The sequence below is a fragment of the Notamacropus eugenii genome, chromosome 2 (assembly GCF_028372415.1).
Source record: "Notamacropus eugenii isolate mMacEug1 chromosome 2, mMacEug1.pri_v2, whole genome shotgun sequence".
Classification (NCBI taxonomy): domain Eukaryota; kingdom Metazoa; phylum Chordata; class Mammalia; order Diprotodontia; family Macropodidae; genus Notamacropus; species Notamacropus eugenii.
Window position 1 is genome coordinate 427,406,557 of NC_092873.1, and position 12,993 is coordinate 427,419,549.

Below are 12,993 nucleotides of genomic sequence, written 5' to 3' on the forward strand. Positions count from 1 at the left end.
GAGTGTATTGGTAGTGAAGTCTACATATAGGAATACATATGGCCAAGGCATCTCACAGCCCTGTTATTGTAGGGTTTCAATGTCCATTCTCTCCTCATGGAGTCTTGCATGTCTGGCAATGGTGTTTCTGTTGAGTGATGGGACTCTCTCTGTACGGGCTAGCCCTGCCTTGAGTCCATAGCTGGCCTTCTTTTCCTCTTCCAGATCCTACTACTTGACCCTTCTATCTTACTAATTATTACATTTGTGCCCAAGATATTGCCTTTCTGCCTCTGTGTTTCTCTGAGAATGTATATCTGCTCCCTCAGCTCCTTCACACTGTCTCCATTTTTGATGGATGGGGTAGAGTAAACTGGATGAATAGCTTGGATGCTAAATGCCATGGCTAATCAGGAAGGGTGAAGAGGATACATAACATCCTTTGTTCCCCACCCAGGGTCATACTCCACAAAATGGGCCAGAATTTTCTCAAACTGACTCTTTTTGAGTGTGGACAGGCTGAGCTATTTAAAGCCCTCCATGCACGCAGATGATCACCGTCTTGGGTCAGATTTAATTACAGAAAAGTGTTCACATTTCATATCGGGATAATAGGGTGTTAACACCTCAACATATGATCATTTCTTTTTCTGTGACTAATGGAAAATTAAATCCTAGTCAGACCAACCTCTGTGGTTGATATAGTAATATAAGCCAATAATAGTTTAATAATATACATATATTTAGGGTCGCTAGGTGGCATGGTGGATGCAGTGACAGGCCTGGAGTTGTGAAAATTCATCTTGTTGGGTTCAAATACAGCCTCAGAAACTTACTAGTGGTAAGACCCTGGACAAGTCATTTAACCCTGTTTGCCTCACTTTCCTTATCTGTCAAATGAGCTGCAGAAGGAAATGCAAGCCACTTTAGTATCTTTGGCAAGAAAATCCCATATGGGATCATGAAGAGTCAGACATGACTGAAATGACTCAACAACAAACAGCAAACCCTTATATTTGGTATTATAAGTGTATATGTCCTATCTTTCCATAAAAGAATGTAAACTCTGTGAGGAAAGGGTTTGTGTTTTAGCTATCTTTTATATCTCTCCCACAACCTAACATACTCATTTTCATTTAACTTGGGTATTTATTGTTCAGCCCCCTCTCAAATAATGAGTTCTTATTACCATCCCCTTTAATTTATCATCTATCTTTTATGGGGACCACTTAGGGCCTTCTTCTGACTTCCTCTCCCTCTACACCACTATCAAGCAGTGAAGGAAAAGCTTTCCTTTCTGGTTGATGATGCCTTTTCCTATGTCTTCAATTACAAAGGCTATGATTTCTAGATTTGTAGGCTAATTCACCATTTGTGGGTTAATTGATAATATTTGCATGCTACAATTAGCCTCATTATGATTTGATTATATTAATTAAACTCTTCTCCTAGTGAGCAAACATTCCCTCATTTTTCTTCCCAGCATTGCTCCAAAGACTTCATTCGGAAGTCATCTCTTTGGGGTCTTGAGGCCAGAGGGAATGGAGAACGATAATGATAATTATAATTCCTACTAATTCACATTCATATGGTTCTTTAAGCTTTACCAAGTGCTTTGCTCACAGTAACTATGTAAGTTAGGTAGTATAAAGATTATTATCATACCAGTTTTATAAATGAAGAAACCAAGGCTGAGAGAACTGGAATGTTGGTTCTTCCCCCATCAAGATCTCAAAGTTGAGTGCTAAAATAATGATTTGAACTCAGGTCTCCTGATTCCAAGTCCATAATTCTGTTTACCAAATCACACTAATTGTGAAGGATGGTTGAGAATGCTAGTGATGGCCGTTCTGTTTTCTATTCCTTTTTCTCCAAAAAGAGCAGCCAAACATTTCAGAATATATCTTATTCAGACCAGGTTGCCATTGTTAGACCACACATACCAAATAAATTCACACCAATAATATACCAACCTCCTTGTTCTCAGCGTGGTTATAGGGGTAGAAGAATGAATGAGAATCCATGGGAAGGAACCAATAAACCTCATTCAAACATACAGGCACAGAGGAAACTTCTCACCCCACCCATGCTGGGGGTTTTGTTTGTTTGTTTTTGTTTATAAAAATAGTTGAAGGAAAAAAAGCAAATGCTGAAGGGCATTAAAACTTGGCTTGCTATAAATCCTTAAAAGCAGCTAACACTGCTGAAAGGGATCAATAATTAAGGCTTAGAAACTCCTTATTGGTGGTAGAGTAGAAAGAGATCTGGTCCCATGACCTGACCCTAAGACTTACTGAAATTGTAGACCAGTCTCCAGGCATCATTCCTCTCCTTGGTCAAAGGAAGATAAAAGTATTTTAACTGCCGAACAGGATTTTTCTAAATCAAATGCTTTGTAAACTATAAATAGGAGTTTTAAAGACTCTTGTTCAATCCTTCAGGACAGGGATTGTTTTGTACGTCCTTGCACCTTCTAACATATGGCATCGGATATTATTGTTTGTTGTGTAGTCATTTCAGTCACGTCTGACTTTGTGACCCCATTTGGGGCTTTCTTGGAAAAAATACTGGAGTAGTTTGAAATTTCCTTCTCCAGCTCATTGTACAGGTGAGGAAACTGAGGCAAACTAGGTTAAATGACTTGCCCAGGGTTACAAAGCTAGTGTCTGAGGCCACATGTGAACTCAGGTCTTCCTGAATCTAAGCCCAGAACTCTCTTAATTGTACCACCTAGCTAATCTCCTTGCACATAGTCAGCTTTAATACATATTGATTAGATGACTAATACTCCTTGGTATGAATAAATGTGTTCCATAATGCTGTAATTATATCAGTGACAATTGGGAGGGGAAATATTGATAAATGACTTATTGACAGCAAAAAAGTACTCATCTTTCATGGATACTAAATCTGTATTCTTTAAACTTTATATATACATATATATGTATATGTATATATACATGCACACATATTTATATATGCATATATAACCCTATAGAATAGAACATAGTATACACACGCATGTATTTGTATATAATATGCTCCATTTCATATGATCATAGACATAGGCCAGGACTGGAAGGGACCTTAGGTACCATAAGAGTCCTGCCCTTTCATTAGACAGATGATCACACTGGGGCCTAGAGAAGTTTAGTAACTTGCCCCAGATCAAGGAAGGGTTAAGTGACAGAGGCTGGATATGAACCCAAGGTCTTTTAACTCCCCTCCCGTGTTCTGTCCATTGTTCCTTCCTATGAGGCTGTGCCTAACTTAATGTCTTACCTGGTCCTTCCTGACTCCAGGTCCAGCACTCTATCCACACTGCTTCCTGGGTAACTCAGAGGTCAAAAAAGTCCGCTAAATGAAGCAGAAATGAGAGAGAATTGTCATCTCTTTGTGCAGAAGTTCAGTCCAGAGATTGTTGTTCAGTCATGTCCTACTCTTTGTGACCTCGTTTGGGGTTTTCTTGGCAAGGCTACTGGAGTGGTTTGCCATTTCCTTTTCCAGCTCATTTGACAGATGAGGAAACTGAGGTAAATAGGGTTAAGTGACTTGTCTAAGGTCACACAACTAGGAAATGTCTGAGGTTGGATTTGGACTCAGGAAAATGAGTCTTCTTGATTCCAGGCCTGGCTCTCTATCCACTGCACTGCTAAGTTGCCCTAACTAGGGATTTTGCATCCCCAATATGAAATGATAATGTAAGTAGAAAGCAGTCCTGCTTGCTCTCAGCTCAGCAAAATGTGACAAATTATGAAATACTGTTCCTTTGTCTGAAAACACAATATGGCAGCTTCTCCAATAGGTGGGATATGGACTTTGGGTTGTTCAGTTCTCTCTCACAAATATCAGGATTGCTTGACTTGAACCATCTATACCCTCTCTTTTGAATCCCCAATGAGCAACATTTCTGAGGCAACAAGTCCAGGTGGGAGACCTCATATAGGCCAATAATGCCTCCCATTGTATCCAGTTGTCCAAAGACTTTTGAGAAGAAGCTCCTGTTCTCAGACCACCGGACTGAATCTCAGAACAGAAATGACAATGGGAGGAGGGTGGGAAGCGTGTACTTACTAAAGGTCAGTCTGACCATGGTGGAAGCAGCCCTTTCATGGAAGCAGTGAGGCCCATTAGTGGTTTCTTATTCAGTTACCTCATAGGATGCTTCAGTTGCTTTGTTTCCTGGGAATGACTGTTCAGTTCATTTGTGATCATGAGGTACACAGGCAGTGGCTGGCTTAGCACCATTAATGCTCTATCAGAATTGCTTAGTCAGCTGGAATTGCCACTCTCATAATTCTTTGGGAGAGCCTGGTAGCTGTGGGAGTGGGTGCTATTGTCATTCAGCAGACAGACCATCAATCTCAGCCCTTCTTTTCCTCCCTCCAAGATTGTGGCAATCCCTTGCCAGCAGTGACTGGACTGGAACACCATAAATAGACTTTTCCCATTGCCTAGCCCAGAGAAAGGGAGCAAAGTTGCTCATTTAGAGTTTTTAGAAATGTTAGGCTAGTGCAATAAATGGGAGGTGTGAACATCATTTGACAAGTCTGGTTTACATGGACTTGGAGTGAAAAGATTTCGGTGGATTTCCAGCTCTGACACTTTAGTGTGTTTCCTTGTCTGATCATTTATGTTTCTAAGACCCAGTTTTCTCCTCTATGGAACAGAGATAATAATACTTATATTACTGCCTCTCAGGGTTGCTGTGTTACCTTAAAGCGCCTATGAGGAGGACTACCTCAGAGCATGGCAAATATTAAAACTAGTTAGTTTGGTTTTTTTAAACACCTCTTAGTGGTTCCTTTCTACATTTTCTTTATTCACCGAAGGTGGTTTTATGAGCACCTACATGCACATTCATGGTGTTTAGAGTTGAAAGGGGCCTTCCGGTTCATCTAATCTAATTCTTTGAATCCCCTCACTTTACATTTAGATCAGAAAAGTGAGAATCAGAGAGAAGTCAAGTGACTTGACAGGGAAAAGAGTTTTCAGTCAGAGCATCTGGGTTCAAATCCCAAATTACCTTATATTGCCCATGTACTTTGTGCAAGTAACTTAAACTCCCTCTCTCAGTTTCCTCATCTGTAAAAAGAAGAGGTTTACTAGGTTCCTTTCAGCTCTAAATCTCTGATGCCATGGTCTTATGATTCTAAATTCAGGGTCATTTTCCTATGAGCACCCATTTTCCCATCCTACTCCCCATATAAGCCTTCATCAAGGCAATAAATATTATACAAAGGGCAAGACAAAGGCTGTCTTCAAGATGGTTAAACTTTAGCAGAAATGCTAAAGATTATACTCATCGATTAATTTTGTGCTTCAAAGAGACATTTTGGTTTTTCAGTAACTACAAGACTCCCAGAGCTTACATAGGAAATACCTATCAGTAGACAAAAGCCTTTGGGATGCGTTATCAGAGTTATTAATGTTACCTACAGAAAGGTGAGATTCCCAGACCTCTCAGTTTTACTAATTTGACCTCATGTCCAAGATGGTTATTGAAGCTGGTACAATGTGACCCTTATATAGTGGCTAAGGGATCACGGAGGTGATCAGATTATCCATAGTCTCAGAACAGGGTTTTTAAAGATTTATGTCTATAATATCTTCTCCTTTTGTTCTAACCTCATAGAAAAACATAAAAACATCCTACCAAAACATAAGTTCATTTCTGCCAAGCCCATCCCTAAACACTAACAGGAAATGAGTATCATGTGGAAAATCAAATAAATAACAACACTGTTCACTCCTGGCTCACTTAATGCCTAGGATTAGGGAATTCTTGGTCCAGATGGGACCAGGAGATGGATTATATGCCTGCTGTTCTTAAAGCCTGAAACGTGCACTGCTCTCTTGTTATGTATACTTTGAGATTCTCTATTTGTATGTTTATTTTCAGCATTAGGAGTTACTAATTTATGTAAATACTATAGCACTTGTATTGCTGCTCTTTAAAAATGACATACCATCCTTGGCCCATTCTTACTAGAGTGCATGATATGAAACTCTATATCCAAGTGGCTGAGGATGGATTTGTGTGGATTTGTCTGTGTTCTCTCCTCTTGTCTTCCTTCAGGCTAAGGGCACACGTGCAGGAGAGTTGGTTGGCTTGAATACAGCCTGTGGTCTATAAAGGACTAAAACCCATGACTTTGGGCTGAATCCATGAAAAGTTCAAACCCACAATAAAGATTAGTAGGATGTGCCAGTGAGCTGAAATTACCACACCCAGAGCTCTCATGTCTTCTAGAGTGGTTTCATTCTTTTTATTGGTTAATGAGAAGGATTTATTGGGGGGGGGGGCAATGTAGGATTGGGTTGATTGAGCCAATCTGTAGGATATTTTATACCTTAATAGTCAGACTAGATCACCCATGAAGCAGTCACATTCTAATGCCTTATTGCCTGGTGATGGGGTGGGTGAGGATATCCAGGTGTTGCTTTAAGCTTCTATACTATCTTGCTTCCAGAAAGTCCCAGCCCTAGAAATTTAGAAGAGATAAGTGCTGAGGACAGCATTTGGTCATCAGGGAAGCCTGTAAAAGTTTGTGTCCTCCTATACTGAGGACATCACACTTTCTTATGGTGCAAACTCTCTCCAGCTAAAGGGTGAGCTATGAGACTAAGTGGTCATTTCTTTTCTTGGCCAGCGCTGGATCGGTAGAAAGGTTCTTAAATCCGCTACCTTTGTGTCTTTGCAGGGGTTGCTGGCCTTCTGCTACTCCTTTCCCTACCAAAGAAAAAATTCAAAAACCTTCAGTAAGAACATGGATTGTGGGATGGTGGTGGTAGAGGGAAGAGACATATGGTGCCGAGAGGTGCTGGACCTCTCCCTGTTTCTTTCTCATTATCCTAGTGCCCCTGGAGTGACTGGTCACACATTGCCTAATTCTTAACTAGCACCTGGTTAGCAAAAATAATTAGTTAAAATAGAAAGATATCAAATTTTCCACAAGACCAAATACCTCCCCATCCTTCCTTTTTGATTTTCCATGATCCATTTTCTTCCCTTGTTTCCCTTCCTCTACCAACTCCGATTCACCTGCACTTCTCCTGCCTCTTAACCCAGGTACAAACATTCATAGTTACTGTGTTGTTAGTCACTTGCCTGAATCGTGTCTGACTATCCCACTTTGGGATTTTCTTGGCAAAACAAAAGGGAGTGGTTTGCCATTTCCTTCTTTCATTTTACAGATGGAGGACACACAGGGTTAAGTGACTTGCCCAGGGTCACACAGTTAATAAATGTCTAAGGCTGAATTTGAACTCAATAAGAAGAATCTTCCTGACTCCAGACCTGGTGCTCTAGCCACCGCTCTACCTCGCTGTAGTTCTGCGTAAATAGAGGGAGTGCTTCAGATACAGTTTACCTAGATTTCAGCCATGCATTTAACAAAATTTCCCATGCCATTCTCGTGGGAAGAATGGAGAGATGCTACCTAGATGATAATATAATAAATTAGTTGAATTCAGAACTGGTTGGATGGTCAGATCCAAAGACTTGTCATTAATAGCTAGAAGTCAAAGTGGTCGTTGGGGGAATGCCCCAGGTACTTAGTCCTATGTTTAGAATTTGCGGTACAGGAAATGAAAGGGATATTTTTTATTAATGATTTGGATAAAAGCTATTGATAGAATGAATATTCAAATGACTCAAAGTTGTAGAATAACTAATATATATTACAGAGTCATGATGCAAAAAATATTTCAACAGTTTTAGAAAGGTGGCCCCAATCTTATAACATGATATTTGCAAAGGGATAAGGTAAAGCTTTACACTTTGGCTAGAAAAAGCAAAAGCAAAAACAAAAACAAAAAAACTCAACACTGAAAGATGTGGTCTGAAAAAGATCTGGGGGCCTTAGTGGATTGTAAACTTGATGCGAGTGAATTAGCAGCCCCAGAAGCTAATGCCACCTGAGCTTGCATTAAGAGATGAATAATTTCCAGGAGTGGGAGGTGATAGATTTATACTCCACTCTGGAGAGACCACATCATTCAGACTACTACATAATAGGGAGGATATGCTAGAAAAGGCCACCAAGATGGTAAAATTCTACAAGATAGTGCCATATGTTTATTGACAGAAGATGGAGCAGATGTTTATTTATCCTGGAGAAGAGAAAATAGTGGGGAGCCATGGGAGATGTCTTCAAATATTTGAGGGAAGAGGGATTGAACTTGTCCTTTTTATATGCAGAACAGTGGATACAAATTGCAGAGAAACAGATTTGGGCTTCATTTCAGAAAAAACTTCCTTTTAAAGCTCTCCCCAAGAGAAAAGGACGTCTCTGAGATATTTTTGGTTAGAGAGCTACACACACACACACACACACACACACACACACACACACACACACACACACACACATGTGCATGTGTGTGTGTGTGTGCTTATGCAATTTTCAAGAAAAGGCTGAAGGAAGACTTGAAACCTGGTTTGTAGAAGGGATTCTTGTTCAGGTGAGGGATCAGCTTGGTGAACTCTGAATGCTCTTCCAACTCAGAGATTCTGTGATTTAAAATAATGAGTAACATTCCTTCTATTTTGTGATTTTCTAAGTGTGGCCCATGAAAAGACTCATGGGAGGCAAGAGTGAGCCAGTCTTGTACAAGAGTTGGGAATTAGGTCAGTCACACTAGAGCCCAGAATTAACATTGGAAAGTCTCAAGAGTGGAAGAGGGAGGAGAGTGAGAGAAGCCATTTATTGTACCATAGTTTTAGGGATCTTGGCAGTTGAAAAGCAGAAGACTTGGATTTGCATCCTAGCTCCCATATTTGCTGGTTGTGTGAAAATGGGCAAATTAATCATTCTGTCCTCAGTTTCCTTATCTGTAAAATAAGATGCTTGGCCTTGATGACCTCAAAGAGACCTTCCACCTCTAAATCAATGATCCTAAGACTCAGTGGCCTCTGAGGTCCCTTCCATCCCTCAATCTGAGTTCTGCCTCAGATACATACTAGCTGGGTGACCTTAACTTGTTCAACCTCCTCGTGCCTCATTTTTGTCATTTGTAATATGTGATGGTTAGACTCAATATCTTCCAAATATATGATACTCTGATTCGATGACCTCTGAGGTTCTTTCCATCTTTTTAGGTTTGTGTTCTTATGATCACTTAGTTTCCAGCATCATCGTATTTTAGAGTTGAAAGAGACCTTACAGAGCCACTAACCCAATTCTCTCACTTTTTTTCAAGGTGAGGAAAATAAACCAAACCGATGAAGTAATTTACCCAGGCTCACATCGTGGGGAGTAAATTAGCAGAGCTGGTATTCAATCAGAGGTTTTGTGTCTCCAAATCCAGTACTCTTTGCCCAGCTCTAACCCTCTGCCTTTGCTCAGATCCATTTGAATTAGATACCCATCCAATAACACTTTCCCTACTTTTTCCTCCTACGCCAGCCCTTATACGCCACTCACAAACTCTGATGGGTATCTGTACCTCTTTTGCCAAGGTAATGATTCAGATGTAGTCATTTAGATGACACATCTTTTGGAGCTGCCTTTGGGAGGGGAAGAAAAGGTAACATCTTCATAGAGTACACTCATTTTCTGTTGATTTATGCCTCCTCACAGTTCTGGCACAGGTGGAAACCTTTAATAGGTTTTATCCTTCTGAATGTCTTCTAGTGAATACTTAGTTACACAGGCTGAACTAGATGGCAATAGATCTTTTTAAGATAAACTAGAGATTCAAAGAGATCAAAGAGGAACTCAGTTGTTTGTACTTGCATGCCAATGTTAGGCATTTATTTTGATTAAACTGGCACAGGGAGGATTTGCATACATAAAGGCTAATACAGTTTGCTTGTTGGTGGGAATGAAAAGCATTCTGTGTGGGCATAAATTTTTTTAGGCAATAAATCTACTGAAATGATGAAGCCAGTTTCCTCCTTCCAGAACCCTCGTGGTTCAGATGCTTAGTCCTCAGGGAGTGAGGAGACATAGAAGAAAGCTTCTGATTCTTTCGTAGGGTGTAGGAAGCAGATTTCTGTCATCCTGTGTAAACGTGTGCTGGAGTAAAAAATAAGCAGCACCCCCTTCCCTTTGTAGGAAAATCTTACATACAAGATTCTGAGCTAAACCCACATAATCATTTATCTTGCCAGAAAACTTCTCATCTTACAAATAGATTCACCACAAATTTCCTTAAAATAGCCATTTCCCGAAGGTGCTTTTAAAGGATGGTTTCACAAATTGTATTAAGGATCTAGGGAAAGGAGAATTTGAAGCCTTAATGCGACAGGACTACCTTTGTTCTTCAGTTGCTTTTCAGTCTTGTCCAACACTCTGTGTCCTCATTTGAGGTTTTCTTGGCAGAGATACTCAAGTCGTTTGCCATTTCCTTCTGTAGCTCGTTTTACAGATGAGGAAACTGAAGCCACCAGGGTTAAATGACTTGCCCAGGGTCACACAGTTAGTAAGTGTCTGAGGTTGGAGGTAGACTCAGGTCCTCCTGACACCAGGGCCTGCCCTCTATCCATTGTGCCACCTAGTTATCCCGAAGAGCCACCATGTAAAAGAGAATTTCAGAATGATGGCAAAATGAATAGTGAATTCAACAGGAAAGCATGACTCAATTTACCAAAATCTAGTTTAATTTTTTTGGGGGGAGGGGGTAGCAGTAGTGGAGGACAGACATACCTTCACCAAATTCCTGTGTAACTTACATACTTAGAGAGTTGCCTGGGGAAGTGAAATGGTAAGTGACCTACCTATGTTCACACAGCTAAGGGCTATAATTCAAGTCTTCCTGACTCCAAGGCCAGCCCTTGACCATTACTGCCTCTTGAACTTATAGGATCATAGACTTAGAAGGAAGGGGCCACTGAGTCCAACTCCCACATTTTATAGATGGAGAAACTGAGGAACGGAGGCATTAAGTCACTTGTCCAGGGTCAGTTTTAAAAATTTATAAAATTTATAAAGATGTAATGTAAAACATAAAAATTCTCCCCTTGTACAAAGTGAGGCTTGCCTCCAGCAAGATGACATGCGTGTGCATCATTTTTTTATATAACAACGTGATACAAATGAGTGCCTTCCACATAGAGCAGAGGTGTTTAACCTTTTTTGTTATGGACCCCTTTGTTGGTCTGGTGAAGACTTTGAACCCTTTCTCAGGATATAGGTTTTTTGTTTGTTTGTACTGATTTTTCTATTCTGCAAAATTTTATTAAGAAACAGCTAGACAGCTCTTACAACTCCAAATCATCAAGGAAAAAAAATAGAGTAATTGATCCACCTCAATAATAAAGACAGGAAAGAATTAGATAAACCATACCTTTTAAAGTGGAAACCATTAACACTTTCTAGGATATCTCCTTCACAATCTAATACACAAAATACACAAGGAGAAGCAGATTAGGGTGAGTCAGAATAATGTTTTAAAATGAAAATTTTATAAATGAATATTTATAAAATGAAATAGGATTACAAAGGAAACACATAACATAGAAATACAATCATCAAAATATTTTTTAAAAAAAAACACCAAATTCATGGACCCTAGGTTAAGAATCCTTGAACAAAATGACAAATGTAAACAGCAAAGACTGGACTGAGTTGAAAGTGTCTACAGAATGGGAAGCATCCTGCACAGTGCACCAGAGAAAATTTATCCTTTTTCTCCTTGGATTCAATATTCAGTATTCTAAATATTCAATATTCTAAATGTCAATCCCTATAAGATTTGTTAAGTACAAAACAAAACAAACAAAACCTTCTCTGTGCCTTAGTTTCCTTATTTGTAAAATGAGGGGGTTGAACTTCATGGCTTCCTGAGGCAAGTACGGCTCCAAATCTATGAGTCTTTGACAATCTGAACTTCTTGAGGGGAAAGACTATTTTTACTTTGGTCTGTGTATTCCCAAGGCCTCTGATAGTATGGAGCACACAGTATGTGCTCAATGAATACTTCTTAATGGATGATTTTCCTCTTGAACAGAGAGTTCTGCTTGGAAATCTTGAGCTTGAAAAGAGAAGAATTGCCGCCCCCCCCCCCCCTTCTAAAATGCTTCATTTGTCATTTTCTTATCATGGCCTAGGTAACAAATATATGTATCTATCTATTAATACAGATAGACACATATATGTAATCTGTGTTTGGGATATGTTTTGTTGGTACATTTACATGTACGTTTGGATATACGTATGTCTGGGAGTCTGGACATTCTTCAGATTCCAAGTCAAAAAAAAAAAAAAAGCCAGAGAGTGAAGGAAGCCTTCTGGGGGTATCTGGCAGAAAGTCCAGTGCTCCTCTTTCTGTCACGTGCCCTGTAGTTTACTCCACAGAAGGAGAGATGGTTTTATTTCTTATGAAGATTTAGTGCCATCTTAAACCGAACTGACCATTTTAAATGTGCTTTATTTAGCTTGTGTTTTTCCTCTGTGAAACATAACAGAAGACTCTAAAAGGCCCTGAATTTAGTTTAATTTAATTCAGTTCAATTCAACGGACATATATTAAGCACCTACTGTGTACAAGGCAGTGTGCTGGATACTTCAGGGATTTCCAGGTCTTTCGTCATCCAGTTCTACCACTCCTGATGATAATAATACAATCACACTAGCCAGATGCATCAAGCGCAGGGCCCACAAGATTCCAAAGTGTTCCGGAACCAGATTAAAATGTAATTGGAAATATGTAATAAAATAAAAATAGATAAATATAATAAAATTAAAAATAAGTAAATAAATAAAACATAGATAATGTCGCTATATGGTTTTCTAAGTCAATATGTGGTTGGCAGGGATCCTCATATACAGTTCAGCGGTCTCTATTTCTATTTGATTTTGATACCACTACATGCTTATCTTGCTGGCTCACTGATCCGTGCTTCCTCCATCTTACTAACCTCCAGGAAACTGAGCCCCACTCTTCCCTATTCAGATAGGTACCTGGGTGGTGCAGTGGACAGAGCACTGGACCTGGAATTAGCAAGACATGAATTCAAATTCAACCTCAGACACTCACTAGCTATGTGACCCTCAGCAAGTCACTTAA

The 12,993-nt window shown here is 39.7% G+C and overlaps 1 protein-coding gene across 3 annotated transcripts in view; it reads left to right on the forward strand.

The window, feature by feature from the left end:
- Positions 1–12,993, forward strand: part of KCNH1 (potassium voltage-gated channel subfamily H member 1) — a 582,340-nt gene that overhangs the window by 227,526 nt on the left and 341,821 nt on the right. The window lies entirely within an intron of this gene.